This window comes from Tamandua tetradactyla, chromosome 2, assembly GCF_023851605.1.
Source record: "Tamandua tetradactyla isolate mTamTet1 chromosome 2, mTamTet1.pri, whole genome shotgun sequence".
Lineage (NCBI taxonomy): Eukaryota > Metazoa > Chordata > Mammalia > Pilosa > Myrmecophagidae > Tamandua > Tamandua tetradactyla.
The window spans coordinates 35781972-35808321 of NC_135328.1; the positions used below are offsets into that span (position 1 = coordinate 35781972).

The 26350-nt window shown below is 37.4% G+C and overlaps 1 pseudogene; it reads left to right on the top strand.

Annotated features, from left to right (window-relative positions):
* Window positions 1-569: 569 nt before the first annotated feature.
* LOC143656006 (growth hormone-inducible transmembrane protein pseudogene) lies at window positions 570-4413 on the top strand (annotated as a pseudogene).
* The last annotated feature ends 21937 nt before the right edge of the window (window positions 4414-26350 follow it).

Below are 26350 nucleotides of genomic sequence, written 5' to 3' on the forward strand. Positions count from 1 at the left end.
AGACATGTTCTCTCCATATGCAAAATGCATTCATACCATCATAATATCACAAAAACTTAAATCATTTCAGTACCAATATTAAGTACAAAGTCTCATCAAAATCAGCTACAGGCATGGTCTGTCCTAAGGCAAAATTTCCCTCTAGCTGTGGACCTGTGAAACATGGAACAAGTTATCACCTTCCAATATACAAAAGAGGGACAGTATTAGAGTGAACATTTCCATTTTCATAGGGAGAAATTGGAAGAAAGCAGGGGTCACAAGACCCAAACAGTTCCACAAACCTGCAGGGCATATTTCATTAGATTTCCAGATATGAATATCATCTATAAAATGATGGGCTTGTGCAGTAGCCCTGCTCTCTCCAACACCTCCTAACATTAGGGAGTTGACCATCTTCTTGGTCCCACTCTCCTCAAGCATCTGGGTGGCAGCTGGACTCTTAGCCATCTCCTTAGTACAGATTCCATCCCCTTAGAACAGTGGGGTGGCAGCCAAGATCTTCCCAATCTCTGAGAAATATGTTTCACCCTCTCTGGAGCCTGGAGTGGCAGCACTCTTCCTGAACAATGGGGCAGAAGGCCCACCTCTGCACACTCCAGAGCAAACTGACCTTTCCACATGCTTGGTTGGGTCTGCTGTTCTGGTCTAAGGTATCCTGGCAACAAACCTCAGCTTCCATGGTTCTGCCTTTGAAGTCATTTTTCCTTCAATCTGTCCATTTTCTGTTCCTTTTAGTCCAGGCTGGTAGTGGGTTCAATTGTACAGATCTCACAACAAACTTGTCAGTTTCATGTGCAGCACACAGGGTCCCAAACATCAGACAATAGGACTTTCCACAAATCCTTTCTGGATAGCTACATTTCCAATCCTGACTTGTACTGAAATAACTGGCTGGTTCCATGTTTGGTTAAATCCTCACATGGGACAGTATTCTCTGGGGGACTTGCCTAAAAACTCAGAATTTTCCAAACTTTCAATTTCTGGTTTCAAGAGTTCAATTCTCAGGTTATCTCTTTCCTCTTATATTTTACTATATTACATTTTACTATAAGCTGCAAGGAGAAGCCAGGTCACACTTTCTACATTTCATATGTAAATCTATTTGGGTAAAAATTCAAGCTCTTCACTTTCAAATTCTGCCTTCCACCCTATATCAGGACTCAATTTTGCCAAATTATCTCCCACTTTAAAATAGGGGTCACCTTTCCTCCAGGTTGCAATGACACATTCATGATTTCTGTCTAAAGCCTCACTGGATGTACATTTAGCATTTACATTTCTACCGATAGCTTCTTCAAAGCAATCTAGGCCTTTTTAATCAAGTATCCAGAATCTTCCCCCATCCTGAAAGGAAAAGACTGGAGAGAGAGGCTGGAGGGGAGTGTAGAAATGAAGATTATCAGTAAAGGTAACTAAAAGGGTTAAAAGAAAGACAAAGATAAGTTATGACATATAAAAGTCAAGGTATAAAATGCTATTACAGTAATTACATTGCATATTAATGGATTAAACTCCCCAATGAAACAATGCAGACTGGCAGAATGCATTAAAAAATGGGAGCCTTTTAGAACCCCCAATCTTGGGGTTTGTTCATATGAAAGTTAACCCCACAAAGGATAGGTCAAGCCTACTTAAAATTAGGCCTAAGAGTCACCCCCAAGAAAACCTCTTTTGTTGCTCAGATGTGGCCTCTCTCTCTCTCTAGCCAACACAAGAAGTAAACTCATTGTCCTCCCCCTCTCTATGTGGGACATGACTCCCAGGGGTGTGGACCTTCCTGGCAACATGGGACAGAAACCCTAGAATGAGCTGAGACTCAGCATCAAGGGATTGAGAAAACCTTCTTGACCAAAAGCGGAAAGAGTGAAATGAAACAAAATGAAGTGTCAATGGATGAGAGATTCCAGACAGAGTCAAGAGATTATCCTGGAGGTTATTCTTATGCATTAAATAGATATCACCTTGTTAGTTAAGATGTAATGGAGAGGCTGGAGGGAACTGCCTGAAAATGTAGAGCTGTGTTCCAGTAGCCAAAGTGTCAATGGCTGTGAGATTCCAAACAGAGTCGAGAGGTTATCCTGGAGGTTATTCTTATGCATTAAGTAGATATCACCTTGTTATCCAAGATGTAATGGAGAGGCTGGAGGGAACTGCCTGAAAATGTAGAGCTGTGTTCCAGTAGCCATGTTTCTTGATGATGATTGTATAATGATAAAGCTTTCACAATGTGACTGTGTGATTGTGAAAACCTTGTGTCTGATGCTCCTTTTATTTACCTTATCAACAGATGAGTAAAACATACAGAATAAAAATAAAGAATAGGGGGAACAAATGTTAAAATAAATTTAGTTTGAAATGCTAGTGATAAATGAAAGTGAGGGGTAAGGGGTATGGTATGTATGAATTTTTTTCTGTTTTCTTTTTATTTCTTTTTCTGAATTGATACAAATGTTCTAAGAAATGATCATGATGATAATATACAACTATGTGATGATATTGTGATTATATATATATATATAGCAGAATGATCATAAGTTAAGAATATTTGTGTTTGTTATATATATTTTTTAATTAATTAAAAAAAAGAAAGAAAGAAAAGGGAGGCTTTTAGATCATGTCCACAAGAGACTCACTTTAGACTTAAGGATGCAAAGAGGCTGAAAGTAAAAGGCTGGAAAAATATATTCCATGAAAACAGTAAACAAAAAATAACTGGAGTAGCTATACTAATATCAAACAACATAGACTTTAAATGGAAAGCTGTTATAAGAAACAAAGAAGAACATTAAATATTAATAAAGGGTCAATCCACAAGAAGGAATAACAGTCATAAATATTTACACACCTAGCCAGGGTACTCCAAAATACATGAGGCAAACGCTATCAAAACTGATGGAGATAGAGCTGTCTCTACAATAATAGTAGGAGACCTCAATATATCACTCTCATAGTGCATTTACACAGAAAATCAATAAAGAAATGGAAAATTTGAATAATACAATAAATGAAGTACACTTAACAGACATATACAAACATTGCTCCCCCAAAACAATAGGATATACATTCTTCTCAAGTGCTCATGGATCATTCTCTAGGATAGACCACATGTTGGGTCACAAAATGGGTCTAAATAAAATTTAAAAGACTGAAATTATACAAATCACTTTCTCTGACCATGATGTAATGAAGCTGGAAATCAGTAACAGACAGAAGTCTGGAAAATTTAAAAATTTACAGAGGTTAAAAAAACATTCTTTAACAATCAGTGGATCAAAGAAGAAATTGCAAGAGAAATCACTAAATATCTCAAGATGAATAAAAAAGAGAGCACAATATGTAAAAACTTATGGGATAGTGAGCAAAAGGGACTGCATACACAGAGGCACATTTCAAGTCTGCTTGGTAAAACTGGTGCATCGTCAAGGCAGCAAGGTTTGTGTGTCTCCAGACACTGCCTTCCAGGATTTTCCACCTAGCTTTCACCAAGGCCTCCCCTGATCTGAGAAATACCATCACAAAGAATCAATGGCTTTTAATACCTAGCAGGGAATTTTCCAGCAAGACAAAAATTGGGATCTGGAATGGGAAAACAGGACAAGAAGTCTAAGATGTAGCATTGGAACCATCAATAGAAAAGGTATATAAAATTAACCAGATGGAAGGTGGTCTGTTGTGGAGGAGCTGCTATTGGGGCATTGTGTTACTATGGCTTGGGAATATCTAATGAGATTGGAACTATTGAAAAGTTACAATACTGTAATTTGGCTTCAGTATGTAAAAGATAGAATTCATTCTACCAATATGTACTTGGCAGGAAGTATTTTTCTCATGAACTTCATCGTAAGAGGCTCTTGGCTGACAATTGGTGCAACCTTTGTAGCCATGATTGGGGCTGGAATGCTGGTGCAATAGTTACCCTATGACCAGACTCCTGGCCCCAAGCATCTTGCTTGGTTGATACATTCTGGTGTGATGGGTGCAACGGTGGCTCCTCTAGCAATAGTCAGGGGCCCTATTATCATCAGAGCTACTTGGTGCACAGCTAGCATTGTGGGCAGCCTCTCAACTGTGGCCATGTATGCTCCTAGTGGGAAGTTTATGAACAGGTGCATTGCTGGGAATGGGCCTAGGTCTCGTTTTGTGTCCTCACTGGGATCTGTGTTTCTTCCACCCACCACAGTGGCTTTTGTTACTCTGTATGCAGTGGTGATTTATGGTGGATTGGTTCTTTTCAGCCTGTTCCTTCTATATGACACCCAGCAAGTAATCAGGCATGCTGAAGTAGCACCATTATATGGATGTCAAAAATACGATCCCATCAATTTGATAATGAGAATTTACATGGATACATTAAATATATTTATACAAGTTGCCAGTATGCTAACAACTGAAAGCAACAGAAAGAAATGAAAGGACTTATCTTCTGGCTTATCTAATGCATCAGATATCTTGCTTGTTTAAAAGGGGCAAATATTCATTAAACACTTTTTCACTGGCGTTTAGAAGATAAAAGCATTCCAACATGCCTAAAATGTTCCAATATAATATGATGCTTCAGGTCTGCTTTTTCTTCTAGAGAATAAATTCAGTAATTCTCTTCCAAATAAGCACATGCATTTCCAGGTTTCATGTTTGAGTAATTAAGAATGTTTTAATGAATATGAAACCAAAGGTTGTGTATTCCAAATGAAAGTATTTTATCTATTTTTAAATTTATTTGGGTAAGTAAAAATTAGCAAACTTGTGTTTACCTGGATATTTTTGGATTTTTGGATTGCAGAATATTATAAGTAATGTTATAAGTGATATGATATAGAGTTTTGGTAAAGGGATCAGAAGAGAAGGGTCACCACAGTTTTTCTTTGAATATTTAGGACTTAGGACTTGTGTAAATGTTAGAAAGCCAATGTGAATTGTCTGTTTGGAAACAAGCAAGTGATCACCACTTTTTCATCTGCTGAACATGACAAAAGCAGTGAACATAACACAGAGTTGAGTGATTGTTTTAGTTTGCAAATGCTGCTGAAATGCTGTATACCAGAAACAGAAAGGCTTTTAAAAAGGGGAATTTACTAAATTGCAAGTTTACAGTTCTAAGCCTATAAAAATGTCCAAACTAAGGCATCCAGAGAAGATACCTTAATACAAGGAAGGTCAATAGGTCAGGCACACCTCTGTCAGCTGGGTTATTATGAGGCTGGCATCTGCTGGTCCCTTGTTCCTGGGCTCCATTGCTTTCAGACTCTGTTCCTATGGGGATTCCTCACTTTGCTTCTGTGGGGCTGGCTTCCATCTCTTGGCTTCCCTTGGCTCTCTTCAGGTTCTGGCTTGCTTAACATTTCATAGCAATGTCTGTTGGGCTCCAAGCATCTCCAAGCATCCATGTTTCTGTTCTCCAAGTGTTAGCATTTGTGTCAGCACTGCTCTGAAGTTTCTGTCAGCTCTATATCTTTTTAAAAAATGATTCCCTTTTTAATAGCTCTTATAAGTGACCCCACCTTGAATGGGTACAGACACATCTCCATGGAAACCACCTAAGCAAAAGTTACCACCCACAACTGAGTGGGTCACAACTCTCTGGAAACAATAAAAATAATCCCACCCAGCAATATTGAATGAGGATTAAAGAGCATGGTTTTTCTGGGTTACATGACAGTTTCAAACCAGCATGGTGATTCATTCTCCCACCACTCTTCAACCATCTCTTTACCAGGTAGATGTGGTCATACCTGGTCTCTTATTGTTACAGTATTCCACATGTTAATCACAGAGAACTCCTAATACAATATTTATATGTTAATTCTACTTTAAGACTTCTTAAAATAATCAAGATAAAACATGCAAAGCATGTAATTTGTTGCATATTCAAGTAAACAATAATGTATTCATAATTATTGATATTTTGCCTGTTTATTGAAATGTGTAATAGAATATACACTTGCCTTTCTCATCTCTTCAAGATTTATCACAAAAGCCTTACAATTGACTTCCGGAGAAGATGGTGGCTTAGTAAGACGCGCGGGTATTAGTTCCTCCTCCAGAACAGCAACTAAAGAAACAGAAACAATATGAAACAGCTCCCGGAGCCACGACAGAGACCAAAAAGACAGCGTACCCCATTCTGGAACGGCTGAGCAGGCAGGGAGAATCCTCTGCGGTGAGATACCCAAGGGGCACGCGTTTTCCCAGCCGGGGCGGCTGGCGACTGGGGTCCCCTCCACGCACATGGCTCCCCGGTCTGACTGGGAACGTTGGATAGCGGGGCCCTCCCGCCACGCTTGGCGTCTCAGGCCAGCTGGGAAATTTGGACCGGCACTCCCCCAAGCCGCGGCGGCTGGCGACCCCCCCTCCACGCGCGGTTTCCTGGGCCGACTGCGAGATTCGGATTGACAAGTTAAAGGAGCCACAGCATCTTTTACTGGTGGGACCTGCAGACAGACGAGCGCCACGAGTGCCACCTACTGGGCAGGAAAAGAAAAACAGAGCCCAGAGATTTCACAGAAAAAGCTTTCAACCAGCCGGGTCCCACACCCAGGGAAATCTGATCAAATGCCCAGACACCAGCAGAAAATAATGGATGACGCTTGGAAAATTGAAGATATGGCCCAGTCAAAGGAACAAACCAATAGTTCAAATGAGATACAGGAGCTGAGACAACTAATGATGAATATACAAACAGAAATGGAAAAACTCTTCAAAACCCAAATCAATAAATTGAGGGAGGACATGAAGAAGACATGGGCTGAACAAAAAGAAGAAATAGAAAATCTGAAAAAACAAATCACAGAACTTATGGGAGTGAAGGACAAAGAAGAAAAAATGGAAAAAACAATGGATACCTACAATGGTAGATCTAAAGAGACAGAAGCTACAATTAGTGAACTGGAGGATGGAACATCTGAATTCCAAAAAGAAACAGAAACTATAGGGAAAAGAATGGAAAAACTTGAGCAGGGGATCAGGGAAATGAACGACAATATGAAGCGCACAAATATACGTGTTGTGGGTGTCCCAGAAGGAGAAGAGAAGGGAAAAGGAAGAGAAAAACTAATGGAAGAAATTATCACTGAAAATTTCCCAACTCTTATGAAAGACCTAAATTTACAGATCCAAGAAGTGCAGCGCACCCCAAAGAGAATAGACCCAAATAGGCGTTCTCCAAGACACTTACTAGTTAGAATGTCAGAGGTCAAAGAGAAAGAGAGGATCTTGAAAGCAGCAAGAGAAAAACAATCTGTCACATACAAGGGAAATCCAATAAGACTATGTGTAGATTTCTCAGCAGAAACTATGGAAGCTAGAAGACAGTGAGATGATATATTTAAATTACTAAAAGAGAAAAACTGCCAACCAAGACTCCTATATCCAGCAAAATTGTCCTTCAAAAATGAAGGAGAAATTAAAACACTTATAGACAAAAAGTCACTGAGAGAATTTGTGACCAAGAGACCAGCTCTGTAAGAAATACTAAAGGGAGCACTAGAGTCAGATACGAAAAGACAGAAGAGAGAGGTATGGAGTAAAGTGTAGAAAGAAGGAAAATCAGATATGATATATATAATACAAAAGGCAAAATGGTAGAGGAAAATATTATCCAAACAGTAATAATACTAAAAGTTAATGGACTGAATTTCCCAATCAAAAGACATAGACTGGCAGAATGGATTACGACCCAGCAATACCACTGCTAGGTATCTACTCAAAGGACTTAAGGGAAAAGACACAGATGGACATTTGCACACCAGTGTTTATAGCAGCATTATCTACAATTGCAAAGAGATGGAAACAGCCAAAATGTCCATCAACAGACGAGTGGCTAGACAAACTGTGGCATATACCTACTATGGAATATTATGCAGCTTTAAGACAGACTAAACTTATGAACCATGTAATAACATGGATGGACCTAGAGAACATTATGCTGAGTGAGTCTAGCCAAAAACTAAAGGACAAATACTATATGGTCCCACTGATGTGAACTGACATTCAAGAATCAGCTTGGAATATATCATTGGTAACAGAGACCAGCAGGAGTTAGAAACAGGGTAAGATAATGGGTAATTGGAGCTGAAGGGATACAGACTGTGCAACAGGACTAGATACAAAAACTCAAAAATGGACAGCATAATAATACCTAAGTGTAACGTAACTATGTTGGAACACTGAATGAAGCTGCTCCTGAAATATAGTTTTTTGTTTGTTTGTTTGTTTGTATCTTTTGTTTTTGTTTTTTTTCTTTTTCCTTTTTTATATATATATATTTTTATTAGTATTATTATTTTAATTCTCTTCTCTATATTAACATTCTATATCTTTTTCTGCTGTTTTGCTAGTTCTTTTCCTAAATCGATGCAAATGTACTAAGAAATGATAATCATACATCGATGTGATGATACTAAGAATTACTGAGTGCATGTGTAGAATGGAATGATTTCTAAATGTTGTGTTACTTTCTTTTCTTTTTTTTGATTAATAAAAAAAAAAGCCTTACACTTGAGAACATGGAAGCAGTTTTTCTCCTAAGACTATTGATTTATTGTGTTTCCTCTCAGATTAAGCACTAAAAAGTAAGGTAAAACTAGTTCTGTCTTTATGAATCCTTGATAAAAAGTGGAATGGAGAAGCTGCTACCTTTGGGTTTCTCCTGGCAACACTTTCCTTCTGTATAGACTATTATTTAACTGTTTTGTGACAATTGTAAATTACCAATTTACAAAAATTTGTAAATTTTTTTACAAATAAGTTCTTTTGGGAAATCTTTAATGAGTGAAATAAGCCTGTGTGACTATTGAGATGATTGCTATTTTTGACAAATATTTATTATAGTAATCCAGAAATAACCATTCTAACCATTTCAAATTACATAGGATGCTTATTTCTGAAATAAAGTTCTATCCAGAGAAAAAAAACTTATGGGATGTAACAATGGCAGTGCTGAGACGGAAATCCATAGTTCTAAACACCTACATTAAAAAGGAAGAAAGAGTTAAAATCAAAGACCTAACCACATACCTTCAGAAAGTAGAAAAAGAACAGCAAACTAATCCCAAAGCAAGCAGAAGGAAAGAAATACTAAAGATTAGAACAGAAATTAATTAAATTGACAACAACAACAACTACAACAAACAGCAGAGAGTATTAAATAAATTAAAAGTTGGTTCTTTGAGGAGATCAGCGAAATTGACAAACACTTATAGATGGACAAAGGAAAAAAGAGAGACAATGCAATTTAAAAATCGGAAATGAGAAGGGGATATTACTAATGAACCCACAGAAGTAAAAACAGTCATAAAAGGATACTAGGAACAACTATATGCCAACCAACTAGATAATAAATTGACAATTTTCTAGAAATGCATGAACAAACTACAGAGACTGCAGAAGAAATAAAAACCCCAACAAACTAATCACAACTCAATCATTGAAAACCTCCCAAGAGATTGAGAAAGACTTCTTAACCAAAAGGGGGAAGAGAGAAATGTGACAAAATAAAGTTTCAGTGGCTGAGTGATTTCAGAGTCAAGAGCTTATCCTGGAGGTTATTTTTATGCATTATATAGATATCCCTTTTTAGTTTATGTTGTATTGGAGTGGCTAGAGGGAAGTACCTGAAACTGTTGAACTATAATCCAATAGTTTAGATTCTTGAAGATGACTGCATAACAATATAGCTTTTACAATGTGACCATGTGATTGTGAAAACCTTATGGTGAAGCTCCCTTTATCCAGGGTATCAACAAATGAGTAAAAAATAAGGACACTAAATAAATAAATAATAGGTGGAAATAAGGGGTAAAAAAAATGGATAGATTGAAATACTAGTGGTCAATGAGAGGGAGGGGTAAGGGCTATGGGATGTATGCATATTTTTTCTTTTTATTTCTTTTTCTGGACTGATGCAGATGTTCTAAAAATGATCATAGTCATGGATACACAACTATGTAATGATATTGTAAACCATTGATTGTATAACTGGGCTGTATGGTGTGTGAAAATCTCAATAAAAATAAAAACAAACCAAAACAAAATCTTCCAAGAAAGAAAAGCTAAGAAACTGGTGGCTTCACAAGTTAATTCTACCAATCATTCCAAGAATAATTAATACCAATCCTGTTCAAACTCTTCTGAAAAATTGAAGGGGAGGAATGCTACCTAATAAATTCTATGAAGCCAACATCACACGAATACCAAAGCCAGAAAAAGATACTATAAGAAAAGAAAATTACAATCTCTCTAATGAACACAGGTGCAAAAGTCCTCAACAAAATACTTGCAAATCAAATACAACAGCACATTAAAAGAGTTATTCACTATGATCAAGTGAGTTTTATCCCAGGTATGCAAAGGTGGCTCAACAACAACAAAAAATCAATAAATGTTATATACCAGATTAACAAATCAAAGGGAAAAAACCACACGATCATCTCAGTTGACATAGAAAAGGCATTTGACAAAATCCAGCATCCTTTCTTGATAAAAACACTTTGAAATATAGAAATAGAAGGAAACTTTCTCAACATGTAAAGGGTGTACATAAGAAATGCACAGTTGACATTGTATTAAAGGTGAAAGACTGAAACTTCTCCCATTGAGATCAGAAACATGACAAGAATGCCCATTGTCACCACTGCTATTCACCAATGTGCTAGAAGTTCTAGTTAGAGAAACTAGGCAAGAAAAAGAAATAAAAGGCATCCAAATCAGAAAGGAAGAAGTAAAACTTTCACTATTTGCAGATGATATGATCCTATACTTAGAAAGTCCCCCAAATGCACAACAAAGCTACTAGATCTAATAAGGGAATTCAGCAAAGTGGCAGGATACAAGACCAACATGCAAGCATTAGTAGTGTTTCTATACACTAGTAATGAGCTATTTGAGGAGGAAATCAGGAAATTTTTCATTTTCAGTAGCAACTAAAACAATCAAATATCTAGGAATAAACTTAACCAGGGATGTTAAGGACCTGTATTCAGCAAACTACAAAACATTGCTAAAAGTAGTCAGAGATGATCTAAATAAATGGAAGAACATTCCATGTTCATGAATTGGAAGACTAAATATTGTTAAGACATGAATTTTACCCAAATTAATTTACAGATTCAACACCATCCCAATCAAAATTCCAACAGCCCACTTTTCAGGATAGGAAAAGCCAATTATCAGATTTACTTGGAAGGCTAAGGAGCCACAAATAACCAACAAAGAGGAGCAAAGTTGGAGGACACACACTTACTGACTTTAAAGCATATTACAAAACTACATTGGTAAAAACAGTATGGTACTGGCATAAAGATAGACATGTTGACCAATGGAACCAAACCAAATAGAGAGTTCATAAATAGACCCTCACAACTATGGTCAACTGATTATTTTTTTGTATGCTGTATGGCAGGGTCACATTTAATTATTTATCCATGTGAGTATTCCATTATTGCAGCACCATTTGTTGAATTTTTGTTTGGTTGATTTTTGTTTGTTTGTTGTGCTTGTTTGTTTTTGGGGAAGTGCATGGACCAGGAATCAAACCCGGCTCTCCTACATGGCAGGCAAGAATTCTACCACTGAACTACCCTTGCACTCCCTATGGTCATTTCATTTTTGACAAGGGTTTCAAGTCCATCCAACTGAGTCAGATCAGTTTATTCAACAAATGGTGTGAAAGAACTGGATAACTGTATCCTAAAGAAGGAAAGAGGACCCTTATCTCACATCTTACACAAAAATTAACTCAAAGTGCATCAAAGAACTAAATATAAAAGCCAGAACCATAACACTCCTAGAAGAGAGAGGGCAGTATATTCATGATCTTGTGCTATGCAGTGGTTTCTTAGACTTTACACCCGAGACTTTTTTCTTCTACTAGCAATAAAAGAAGAAAATAGACTAATGAGACCCCCACAAACTTGAATACTTTTGCGCTTCAAAGAACTGTGAAGATGGTGAAAAGGCAGCCTACTCAATTGGACTAAATATTTGGAAACCACATATCTGATAAGAGTTTCATATCCAGGATATGAAATCCTACAACTCAATGATAAGAAGACAAACAGCCCTCTTAAAAAAAGGGTAAAATATTTGAATAGGCATTTTCCCAAAGAAGGTATATATGCCAGTTTGAAGTGATTATGTATCCCAGAAAAGCCATGTTGTAATCCTGATCCAATTTTGTGAAGGCAGCCATTTCTTTTCATTCTGATTCAATACTGCAAAGTGGAAACTTTTGATTAGATTATCTCCATGGAGATGTGACTTGCCCCATTGTGGGAGATGTGACTCCACCCATTCCAAGTGGGTCTTGGAATCCTTTAAAAGAGGAAACATTTTGGAGGGAGCTCAGACAGAGCAGATGCACATGCTTGAGGAAGTCACTTCAGAGATACAGATGTTTGGAGATGCTAAGAGAGCCGACAGAGAGAGCCAATGCAGATGCTTGGGGAGCAAAAGTGACAGAGCCCACACATCCAAAGACCTTTGGAGATGAAGAAAGAAAATGCCCCTGGGGAAGCTGTTTGAAACCAGAAGCCAAGGACCCCAGCAGATGCCAGCTACATGCCTTCCTAGCTGACAGAGCTGCTCCAGACCCATCAGCCTTTCTTGAATTAAGGTATCTTTCCCTGGATGCCTTACTTTGGAATTTTTATAGAATCAGAACAGTGTTCTTGTTTGCTAGCTGCTGGAATGTAATATACCAGAAATGGAATGGCTTTTAAAAAGGGGAATTTATTAAGTTGCAAGTTTACACTTCTAAAGCCATGAACATATTCAAATTAAAGCAAGGCTTTAGACATGTCCAATCTAAGTTATTCATGGAAAGGTACCTTGGTTCAAGAAGGCTGATGACATTCAGCATTTCTTTCTCAACTAGTAAGGTACATGGTGAACATGGCGATGTATGCTAGCTTTCTCTCCAGGCTTCTTGTTTCATGACACTCCCCTGGGGGTGTTTTCCTTCTTTGTCTCCAAAGGTCTCTGGTAAGTAAGATCCACATGGAATGGGTGGAGTTATAACTCCCTCTAATCAAGGTTTAATACCCACAGTTGGGTGTGTCACATCTCTGTGAAGGTAATCTAAACAAACTTCCAACCTACAGTGCTGAATAGGAATGAGTCACAATATGAATCAAGATTAAAACATGATTCTTCTGGAGCATGTAATACTTTCAAACTAGCACAAGTTGTGAACTTGCAACTTAATACATTCCCCCTTTTAAAAGCCTTTCCATTTCTAATATATTGCATTCTGGCAGCTTAGCAAACTAATATAGTATACAAATGACTAAATGTACATGAAAAGATGCTCAACATAACTAGCTATTAGGGAAATGCAAACCAAAACCACAGAGACATCATTTCAGACCTACTAGAATGGTCACTATTTAAAAAATTGAAAATTACAAGTGTTGGAGAGAATGTGGAGAAATAGGAATACTTAATCACTGTTGACAGGAATGTAGAATGATACAGCCATGTGGGAAACAGTTTGGCATTTCCTCAAGAAGTTAAATATAGAACTTGTTTGTCTATTCATTGGTTGATGCACATTTGGGTTGTTTTTTTTTAACTTTTTAATTGTATAATAATATAATATATACAAAGTAAAGAAAGAAAAAAGCAATAAGTTTTCAAAGCACTTTTTAACAAGTAGTTATAGGATAGATCCCAGAGTTTGTCATGGTCTACAATACCATCATCTCAGATTTTTCCTTCTAGCTGTTCCAGAATATTGGAGGCTAGAAAGAATAAATATTTTTTATCATCATAATTGACTTTTTAATACATCTTTCAATTTTATTTATTTATAGGTCTTTCGATTTTATTTCTCTTCTCAAAGAACCATCTTTTGATTTATTAAATTAAATTAAATTAAATTTTCACTATTTTTCTTCTATTTTCAATTTAATTGATTTCTAGTCATATATATGTATTTTTCTTTTCCTTTGCTTGTTTTGTATTTCATTTGCTCTTACTTTTCTATTTTCTTAATGTCTGGGACCTTCCTTCTTCTCTAATGTAACTATTTAATGCTATACTTTCATTTTAAGCACCACTTCAGCTGCATCTCCTAAATTTTGATATATAGTATTTTCATTTTCAGTCATTCAAAGCATTTCTAAATTCTCTTGAGAATTTCCCTCTGACCCATGGATTATTTAGAAGTGTGATTTAATTTCCAAGTATTTTGAGGTTTCCCATGATCTTTTCTTATTGATTTCTAGTTTAATTCCATTATGATCAGAGAAATATTTTGAATGATTTCAATTCTTTTACATTTGTTAATTTTTTTATGATTCAGGATATGTTTTTTCTTGTTCCATGTGGACTTGATTAGAATATATTCTTATTGTTGTTGAATATTGTGTGGAGTGTGCTATAAATGCCAATTAGTTCCATTTACTGTTCACCTCTTCTATCTCATTGTTAGTTTTTGTCTACTTTATTCTATTGATTGGCAAGAAAGCAGTATTGAAATCTCCAATTATAACTGAGAAATCAGGGTTTAAGGGGTGATTTTTTCCAATCTGCTCAATTTACTTTAATATTTGTTCCCCCTATTATATATTAATTTTTAATCCATATTTTTTACTCATCTGTCAATATCATAGATAAAAGGAGCATCAGACACAAGGTTTTCATAATCACATAGTTACATTGTGAAAGTTATATCATTATACATTTATCTTCAAGAAACATGGCTAATAGAACACAACTCTACAGTTTCAGACACTTCCCTGTAGCCTCTCTAATACACCTTAAACTGAAAAGGGGATATCTATAAAATGTGTAAGAATAACTGTATTAGTTAGGGTTCTCTAGAGAAACAGAATCATAGAAACTACCTCTTTAGTGAGCAGCACTAAATTAGCTTTTCTCCCCATAAATGGATAATTGTTTAGATTTTTCTGAGCACTTAGTTTTACAAAGGGAAATATTTAGCAAAGTCCTTTTATTTTCTACTCAAGGTAACAAATCAAATATTGCTTACACTGGTCTCCACTCACAGGTTTGTAGGGGAGGTTCTCTCCTTAACTGTTACCATTTCTAAGTTCTGCAAGTATTTCCAAACCTCCCCCCATCTCAGGGTGAACAGGAAAAATCAAGTACTGTAAACACAACTGTTTGTCTCCCTTGAGGTAACCCTTTGCTATTTGACTCCTAAAATGAATGATCCTGATGACCCCACTCCTGGTACCAAGATGTATTAGTTAGGGTTCTCTAGAGAAACAGAATCAACAGGGAACACTTGCAAATATAAAATTTATGAAAGTGTCTCACGTGACCGTAGGAATGCAGAGTCCAAAATCCACAGGGCAGGCTGCAAAGCCGATGACTCCAATGGATGGCCTGGATGAACTCCACAGGAGAGACTCACCAGCCAAAGCAGGAATGCAACCTGTCTCCTCTGAGTCCTCCTTAAAAGGCTTCCCATGATTGGATTTAACATCACTAATTGCAGAAGACACTCCCCTTTGGCTGATTACAAATGGAATCAGCTGTGGATGTAGCTGACGTGATCATGACCTAATCCTATGAAATGTCCTCATTGCAACAGACAGGCCAGCGCTTGCCCAATCAGATGAACAGGTACCATAACTTGGCCAAGTTGACACCTGTCCCTAACCATGACAATAACTCCAGGATAACCTCTTGGCTCTTTTGAAATCTCTTAGCCACTGACACTTTATTTTGTCTCATTTTTCTCTTCCCCTTAGGGATGATTTTGATTACTGAGTCATTATATAGATATTTCTTTTTGCTTTCTGGTATATTGGAGTAGACAGAGGGTAATGACTAAAACCTCTAAATTTTAATCCAGCTGCCTTGATCTCTGACAATGATTGTATAGCCTTTACCTTCTGCCCCTGTGATTGTAAAAACCTTGTGAGTAACCTTCATTTGTACCCAGTTATTCAGTTGCTCAACTTTAGAGTCTTGTAATCACTAAAGACAGTACCTAATGTTTATTAATGAAGGGTCTTGGGCCAACCCAGAACTAACCCACACCAAGTCCAAAGTTATCTTGATAACCAAGACTGGATCTGACCAAAATGGGCCCCCTGACAGGCACAGTAGTTTAGACTTTAGCCTACAAGTCATTTTCTTACATGCATTCTGTGACTAAGAATGTAATCAACCTGTGCATGCTCAATAATTAGATCACCTCTAATGACATCATCTGGGTCACTGATCACCCCAAACTCTGCTCATCTTTTCTTTAATAAAATTATCAGTATTACTGCAATTCAGGGAGATAGATTTTGGGCCACTAGGCCATATGCTGTCCTACAGTGTGTCTAGTAACAAACACTTTCTTTCTTTGAAATCCCGGTGCCTCAGGAATTGGTTATTTAGTACATTGGGCAAAATAATTCATGGCCATTGTCTAGTAACACAAATACAACTATTGATCTATCTTTAAGAATATTGAATTTTCTCTGTCATTTCCATTCTCATATTAAGCCCATCCCTGGATTTTTCTTTCTTTCTATTTTTTTGGCTATTACATTTTTTTAAGTTCTAAAATTTCCATTTGGTCCTTTTTAGTTAGTATCTTCTGTTTTTTTTCTGAGACTTTAAAAATTTTCCATTATTTTCAAGCATGTTCAACCTTGTTTATTGGAACATGGCTTAAATGATGTTTTAAAGTCTTGGTTTGATAATTCCAACATCTGCATTATCTCCTGGTTAGCACTTATTGATCGATTTTTTTTCCCTTGGTAAGTCTTTATATTTTTCTAATTCTTTGTATGTTGAGAAATTATGAACTGTATTCTAAAGGCGGGTCTTGTTTAAATTCTATGGAGAATGTGGATTTGTTTTTTTTTTCAGACAATGATCCAGTTATGTTCAGGCAGAAAATTCTTACCTACCTGCTGTGAGCTGTGATTCCAATGTAAGTTCTGCTTTGTAAGGTTTTGTAGTGCTATAAAGATCTGTCACATAGGTGCATAACCTAATAACTAGTCTGAGCTTACAGTGGTGGGCCACTCAGGTAGGGAAGTTTAATATTTCTACCTTCTCCCCAGTTTTTCAAGGATAATTTACTAATACTTTTAAAATTTTCTGCCAAAATTACTTTAGGATATATTGGGGCAACACACTAACCTGTATAAATCACAAGATCAACATTCCATGTAATTGTAGTGTTTGAGTAAACTGACCATACAGGTTAAATTAGATAGTGAACTACAGAAATTATAAATTTTGACCAAATAAACATCTCTTCCTTTGGTGCCACACAGAAGCTGAAGTTTTAAAATACAGTCAATATCATCTTTTACCCTTTAGTCCAATTTACCTTAGTCCTAGTCAGATTAGCTTCATTCATATCTCTAATTGAAATTGGATCTCTCTCTCTTTTTGGACTCCAATGTTCATAGCAGCTTTATTTATAATTGCTAAAATCTGGAAATAACCCAAATATCCTTCAACAGGTGAATGAACAAATTATGCTATATCCATAGAGTAGAATATTACTCAGTAATAGAAAGGCATGAACTATTGATAAATGCAACATGGTTGGATCTTAAAATAATTATGCCAAGTGAAAGACACCAGACCCCAAAAAAGTACATGCAGTGTGATTCTCTTTATATAAATTCTAAAAAGGAAAACCAAGCCTCAGTAACAACAGTTTGGTAGTTTCCTGGTGAGGAATAAGAGAAAGGGATTACATAGGGAGACAAGCAGTTTGGGGGGTGATGGTATATTGATTGTGATGACTGTTTCATGGATGTATACATGGATGAAATTGGATCTGTTTTTCAGCTCTTTTGACACTTGTTGTATGGGGTGATGCTGGTTTTCACAGCTGCAGAACTCTAGCTCTGAGCCTCAGGTGTCATACAGATACCCAAAGTTCCAGGAAATGAGCAGGATGTGCACAAAGAGCTCAGCATCTCAGAATTTAGAAATAACAGCTACAACTCTGGAATAGATGTGGCTGCCATAAGAGCTTACATTCTAGGAATCTTTACAATAACACTTCCCCTGATAACCAATGCTCCCAAATTCAATTCTCAGATTTTGCACATTATAGCTAGTCCATATTGGTGAGGCATTATAACATTTGTCTTTTCATTTCTGGCTTATTTCACACAACGTCCTGTCCTCAAGATTTATTCACCTACTTGCATGCATCATAACTTCATTCCTTCTTTTAGTTTACACTCAATATTCCATTGTGTGTAAACACCACAGTTTGCCCTTCCATTTATCCATTGATGTATGCTTAGGCCATCTCCATCTATTACAAATCATGAATAATGCCCTCATAATCACCAGTGTGCAAATGTCCATTCATGGCCCCACTTTCAGTCCTTCCAAATACATACCTAATAACGAGGTTGCAAGATCATATGACGACCACATGCTTATTACCAACAGTAATAGCATAAGTACATCTCTTTCTTCACATTTTCTCCAGAACTTGTATATTTCTGTTTACTGTTATTATTTTTATTTTTTTGTGGGTACATGATTCAGGAATTAAACCTATGTCTCCCACATGGAAGGCAAGCATTCTACCACTGAACCATGCATGCATCCTCTTTCTGTTTATTTTTAAGCAGCTTTATTCACACACCATACACTCTCATCCTAAGTAAATAAAGGTTCCTGTTATAATCATATAATTATGCATTCAACACCACATTCTATTTAAAAACATTTCCATTTCCTATGCAAAGAAAAAAAGAGGGAAAAGTGAATAAAAAATAAAAAATAAGAAACACCAAGAATCCCACACCACTCCCTTTTATCCCCCTCTTTAGTTTTATATTGCCCATGTTAAATTTAACAGAAATATCCTTCTTTGTCTCTTCTAATTGTTTTACATTTGAAGTCTAATTGTGTTGGATATTAGAATAGCTACCCCCCACTCTTTTCTGGTTGTTATTTGCATGAAATATCTTTTTCCAACCTTATTCTTTCAACCTGTTTTTGTCCTTGGGTTTAAAGTGAATCTCTTGTAGATAGCATATAGTTGGGTCCTATTTCATAATCCATTCTGCCAGTCTATGTCTTTTGATTGGGGAGGTTAATCCATTACATTTAATGTTATTTCTATAAAGGCAGTACTTTCTTCTACTATTTTGTCTTTTGGATTTTATATGTCATATCTTAATTTTCTCCCTTTCTCTCTTTTGACTCTTTTACTGATAGTCTTCATTTCTACACTATTCCCCAAACCCCTCTCTCCTATCTTTTCCTATCTCCCTGTAGTGCTCCCTTTAGTATTTCTTGTAGAGCAGGTCACTTATTCACAAATTCTCTCACTGTCTGTTTGTCTGAAAATGTTTGAAACTCTTCCTTATTTTTTTATGGACAGTTTTGCCAGATATAGAATTCTTGGCTGGCAGTTTTTCTCTTTCAATATCTTAAATATACCATACCACTGCCTTCTCACCTCCATGATTTCTTCTGAGAAATGCACACATAATCTTATTGAGCTTCCCTTGTGTTTGGTGGATCACTTTTCTCTTGCTTTTTTCAGAATGCTCTTTGTCTTTGACATTTGACGATCTGATTAGTAAGTACATTGGAGTATATCTGTTCTATTTGGGATATGCTGTGCTTCTTGTACCTGTAATTTTATGTCTTTCATAAAATATCCGAAATTTTCAATGATTATTTTCTCCATTATTCTCTCTGCCTCCTTTCCTTTCTGTGCTGATCTGAAACTGTTGTGTACATCAGAAAACCCATGTTCTTTAATCCTGATTCAATATTGTTGGGAGGGATTTTTTTGTTAACTTGTTTCCTTGGAGATTTGACCCACTGAATTTTGGGTAGGACCTTTTAATTAGCTAGTTTTCATAGAGATTTGTCTCCACATCTTCAAAGTGGGTCACTTACTGGAATCCTTTAAGAAGGAACCATTTTGGAAGAAGCTTCAGAGTTGACACAGAGAGATGTTTGGAGATGCAGAAAGAAAATGCCCCCAGTGAAGCTGTTTGAAACAAGAAGCCAGGAGAGAAAGCTAGCAGATATCCCATGTGCCTTCTCAGATGACAGAGAAATCCTGAACATCATCATCCCTTTCTTGAGTCAAGGTATCTTTCTCTGGATGCCTTATTTTGGACATTTTCATGGTCTTAGAACTGTAAAATTGTAGCTTAATAAATTCCCTTTATAAAAGCCAACCCATTTCTGGTTGCCTTTCTGGCAGCATTAACAAAATAAAATACCTTCTCTTCTCTTTCTGGAATATCCATAACATATATATTCATGTGCTTCATGTTGTCATGCATTTCCTTGAGACCCTGTGTTCTAGTTTGCTAGCTGTTGGAATGCAATATACCAGAAATGGAATGGCTTTTAAAAGGGGGAATTTAATAAGTTTCAAGTTTACAGTTTTAAGGCTTAGAAAATGTCTCAAAACAAGTCTATAGAAATGTCCAATCTAAGGCATCCATGGAAAGATACCTTGGTTCAAGAAGGCCAATGAAGTTCAGGTCTCTCTCTCAAGTGAGAAGGCACAAGGTAACAGGGTCAGGGTTTCTCTCTCATCTGGAAAGGCACATGGTGAACCTAGTGTCATCTGCTAAGCTTTCTCTCCTGGCTTCCTTTCATGAAGCCTGGGGAGGCATTTTCCTTCTTCATTTCCAAAGGTTGTTGGCTGGTGGTCTCTCTGCTTCTCGTGGCCATGTTATTCTGTTCTGCTCTCTCAGAATCTCTTCTTTTTGTCCAAAATGTTTTCTCTTTTATAGGATTCCAATAAGGTAATAAAGACTCACCCAAATTAGGAGACATCTCCTCCTAATCCATTTTAACAACCACTCTTGATCACTCAAGATCACATCTTGATGTGATTCCCTAAGTCACATTTCCAGGGAGATGATCTAATCACAGTTTCCAACATACGGTACTGAATAGAGATTAGAAGAAACAGTTGCCTTTACAAAATGGGGTTAGGATTAAAACATGGCTTTTCTAGGGTATATACATCCTTTCAAACTGGCACACCCTGCTCATATTTTTCCATTCTTTTCCCTATTTGTTCCTTTGTGTGTAGGATTTCAGATATCCTGTCATCTAGTTCACTAATCCTTTCTTCTGCCTCTTCAAATCTGCTGTTGGATGTTTCTATTGTGTTATTCATCTCTCCTATTGTGCTTTTCATTCCCATAAGTTCTGCCATTTGTTTTTTTAGGCTTTCAAGTTCTTCTTTACGGTCACTGTTCTAGTTTGCTAGCTGCCAGAATGCAGTTTATGATCACTGTTCTAGTTTGCTAGCTGCCAGAATGCAGTTTATGATCACTGTTCTAGTTTGCTAGCTGCCAGAAACAGGATGGCTTTTATAAGGGGGAATTTATTAAGTTGCATATTTACATATTCTAAGACTGTGAAAATGCCCCAATTAAAGGAAGTCTATAAAAATGTCCAAATTAAGGCACAAACAAGAGGTTACCTTCACTCCAGAAAGGTTGATGAAGTTTAGGGTTTCTCTCTCAATTGGAAAGGCATGTGGCAAACATGGTGATGTCTGGTAGTTTTTTCTCCAGGCTTCTTGTTTCATGAGGCTCCCCCAGGAGCATATTCTTTCTTCATCACCAAAGGTCTCTGGCTGCATGGGCTTTGTGGTTCTCATGGCTCTGAAGCTTTTTCCAAAATGTTCCCTCTTCTAAAGGAGTCCAGAAAACTAACCTGGAATGGGTGGAGTCATATCTTCCTCTAATCAAAGGTCAATACCCACAACTGGGTGAGTCACATGTCCATGGAGATAAATCTAATCAAGTTTCCAACCTACAGTACTGAATAAGAATTAAAGGAAATGGCAGCCTCCATGAGATGGAGCAGGATAAAAACATGGCTTTTCCATGGTACATAATTCTTTCAAACTGGCACAGTTGCACATGTTTTTTTTATATCCTTCATATCTTTTGCCATATCTTCCCTCAATTCATTGATTTGATTTAACATGTTTGTTCGAACATCTTTAATTAGTTGCTTCAATTGCTGTATTTTATTTGAAGTATTAGTTTGTACCTTTGACTGGCCATATCATCAACTTTTCTAATATTACTCATAATTTTTTGCTGGTGTCTAGTCATGATTTCCTTGATTAAAGTTTAGTCTAGATGCCATTTTCACTCCTTTACCTCATGTGCCAGTTTGAATCTGTTGTAGACCCCAGAAAAGCCAAGTTCTCTAATCCTCATTCAATATTGCTGGGTGAGAAGTTTTTGATTGTTTGCATGGGGATATGACCCACCCAATTGTGGGTGGTAACTTTTGATTAGATGGTTTCCATGGAGATGTGTCTCCATCTATTCAAGGTTGGGTTGCTTACTGGGGCCTTTTCAGAGGAAACCATTTTGGAAAAAGCTTAAGAGCTATGAGAGCCCATGCAGCCAGAGACCTTTTGTGATAAAGAAGGAAAATGCTCTTGAGGCTGCTTTGTGAAACAAGAAACCAGAAGAGAAAGCTAGCAGACTTTGCCATGTGCCCTTCCAGCTGAGAGAGAAACCCTGAACTTCATTGGCCTTTCTTGAGTGAAGGTAACCTCTTTTTGGTGCCTTAATTTGGAAATTTTCATGGCTTTAGAACATGTAAACTTGCAACTTAAGAAATTACCCCCTTTAAAGCCATTTCATTTCTGGTATATCACATTTTGGAGGCTTGCAAACTAGAACATCTAAGGATTTCTTGTTGGTTGGCTTTGATCTCTATCTGTTATTTGGCATTTAGTTCAACTTATTCTAACCCTAGCATAGCTTCTGTTTAACTGATCAGTATTTTTCAGCTCTTGCTTTTCTGGTTCTTGCCCTGCCCTATATGAAACCTTTTTCTTGAGGAGGGTCTTCCCAGATATGATCAACCTCAGTCAGATTTTCTGAGACAAGATGGATCCAGTTCTCAGGAGGTGGGTGTAACAAGTATCAAGTTTCCCTGAGGATGAAACCCATCAGGTTCTCAGAATTTCCTGGGAAACCTCTTCACTCTGTGCTTTTCCTATCTTGCCCATCAGTGGTACTTGTCTGCCCACAGCTCCGCATCAGCATAAACTGGTGCAGTGCTTTTAATTCTCAGCAGACCCTGTCAGGGACATGGTTGAGATAGAAGCTGAGGTAGAAGGCAAGTTTAAACTATTTGTTTTCCAGACCCTGAGGTCTGAACTCTCTGAATGAGAGCCACTATTTGAGCTTGGCCCTGCCCCTAATTATCTTGGGGAAGATACAGCCTTAAGGAAATTAACTTCTTCACTTGACTAATTACTTTTCTGTCAGACATATCTTAACTCTGCCCTTGCCTGGGCCAGTGCTGGCAATTGAAAATGTCTGAGGCTTTCTCTGATGAGGTACTCAGAATAGTTTTTAAAAATCTCTTTTTAGAGTCACTTCCAGCCCTTAAGTTTCATCAGTCAAGAGCTGGAGTTGGTACCTGGCTCTTTATGCCCTCTTCTTGGGGCACAGCCCTTTTCCAGTATTCTGAGCTCAGCCAACTCTAAATACCTTCATTATTTTTCCATCAGTCTTGCTGCCTCTGTGCTGGGAGAGACCTCAGTGTTCCTTTCTTGCTTGCTCTGGGCTTATCTGCACTCTACCAAAATTTGTTCACTAAAACTGTTATTAGAGCTTGGTTGAGCTACCTTTCCTTGCTGCTAGTAGAGACTACTTCTTTTTACCACAGAGAAGTGTCTCCAACACTTCTGCCATGCCTGTGAGGGAGTTTGGGGGCTTTACTTCCAGTTCTGTGCTGTGATCTTGGTCCTTCCACCCATTCCAGACTGGTGTAACATGTGTTTGGTCACAGCTGTCCCCCTTACAGTTTTTCCAGACAGTTCCTGGCTATTTACTAGCTGTTCTAGAGGAGTAACTAAATTCCACACTTTCCTATGCCACCATATTGCCCTGCTTCTCACAGGCTTGCTTCAGCAGTTTCTTTCTCTTTTTTGGAGGGGTGGGGGGATGCATGGTGCAGGTATTGAACTCAGGCCTCCTGCATGGAAGGTGAGCATTCTACCACTGAACCACCCATGCACTCTCCAGCAGTTTCTTAAAAAAGCTAAATATGCACACTTCACCCAGAAAAATGAAAACATATGTTCTCCCAAAAACCTATACATGAATGTTCATAGCAGATTTACATATAATGGTAAAAAGTGAACAATCCAAATGTCCTACAGAATGTGAATGGTTAAACAAACTGCTGTACATCCATACTATGGAATTTTATTCAGAAACAAAAATAAAAGAACTATTGGTTCACACAAAAAGTCAGATTGATCTCAAGAGTATTATACAGAGGGACAAAAGCCAATCTCAGAAGGTCACAGACCTTTTGGATCCATTTATTTAACATTCTTGAAATAACAATGTTGTAGTGATGGAAAACAGAGTAATGGTTGCTAGGGTTTAAGGATGATGTGGGGAGAGGAGTGTGTTGGTAACTATGAAAATATAGCATGAGCAAGATCTCTGTGGTGATGGAATAGCTCTGTATCTTTATTGCAGTGATAGTCACTTAAGTCCACATATGTGATCCAATGCCATATTTTAACAATGTCTATTTCCTGGGTTTGGTGTTGTACTATACTTACATAAAATTTAACTATTGGAGAAAACTGGGTGCAGAATAAATATGACCTCTCTGTAGTATCCTTGCAACTTCCTATAAATCCATAATTTCTAAATAAAAAGTCAAAGAAATAAATTAATGGAACACATAGAGGATCCAAAAAAACAGAGCCATCATATGACCTATCAGTACAATTGAACACAGTTCATCAATCCCCGCTTCCTAAAATTCTTTCTGATTTTGACTCCTACTCTATATGGCTCCTTCTTTTAGCTCACTGGATTCTCCTTCTGGTTCAGTTTTCTAAATACTGTTCATATTTCCAAGCTCTAAACTGTATCACCCCAGGACTCAGCCTTCAGATATCTTCTCTAGTCACAATTATTTTCTGGATGAGCTTTCATCCAGCTGGCTTTCGATGGCATAAATATGCTGAAACCTGAAAGTTCATGTGTCCAGACCCAATCTCTCCTTGAATTCTAGACTCATATGTCTAACTGCTACTCTATATTTTAGTATTATCCTCTAGTCCAGTAAATTGTACTTATATTTTTTTCAATTTCTCAAGGCAAAAACTTGTGATCAACTGTGATTTTTCTCTTTCTCTCACACACCACATCCAATCCATCATCAGCTTTGCTAATGCATCATATATCCAAAATCTGATGATTTTTCACTACCCCCACTGCCACCACTTAATCCAAGCCATCAAGAAGGCCTCTCAGCTGGAAAGGCACATGATAATATCTGATAGCTTTCTCTCCAGTCTTCTTCAATGGCTTCTCACGTGTCACTTCTTTATGCATGTCCAAAACTCTCTGGTTGTGTGGATTGTGTCAGTGCTAAAGCTTTTTCCAAATGGTTCCTTTTCAAAGAACTCCAGTAAACAACACCACCTTGAATGGGTGGAGACACATCATGGAAACCATCTATGAAGGCCAGGTTCATGTGTCAACTTGGCCAGGTGGTGGTGTCCAGTTGTCTGGTCAGGCAAGCATTGGCCTGTCTGTTGCTGTGAGGACATTTCATGGACTTAAATCATGACCACATTGGCTGCATCCACAGCTGACTGCATTTGCAATCAGTTAAGGGAAGTGTCTTCTGCAATGAGGGATGCCTAATCTAATCACTGGAAGACTTTTAAGCAGGATTCAGAAGAGACAATAACTCTTTCTGCTTCAGCCAGCCAGCCTTTCCTGAGAGTTTGTTGGGGACATTCATTGGAGCTGCCAGCTCATGGCCTGCCCTACAGATCTTGGAATCTTACATTCCCATGGTTGTGTGAGACACTTTTATAAATTTTATATTTACAGATATCTCCTGCTGATTCTGTTTCTCTAGAGAACACTAGCATACAGCTTGGTGCTGGGAGTGGTTCTTAAGAAACAGAATCTTAAAAATGGTCTTCTACAATTGGTCTTCTACCCTGACTAGACTCAAGGGCACTAATGACTCTGCTTTTGGTAATCAGGATGGCACTGACAGTCCATGGAGTGAGCTGGCAAAAGAGATAGTCAAAATATCACCATTCAATTCTGCTAATTGTATGCATATATGAGGCAAGGCTCTGGGGTGATAATGTTTTTGCACCTTTACAGAGTTTTGTGGAATTAAGAGGTATAGAGATGTTGGCTAGTTGTTGTTAGATATGCTGGATACATTAATGAGGGAAAGGGATGAGCTGAAAGCTTCAAATGATAAGCTTACACACTGTATGACAAGTGTAAAGGTTTCTATGAGTGGCCCTGAAGGAAAATCTTATTTCCTGTAGCCACAGACTTGAGATCTTCAAAATTAGACTCAGAGATTCATTGTTAGAGTAGAA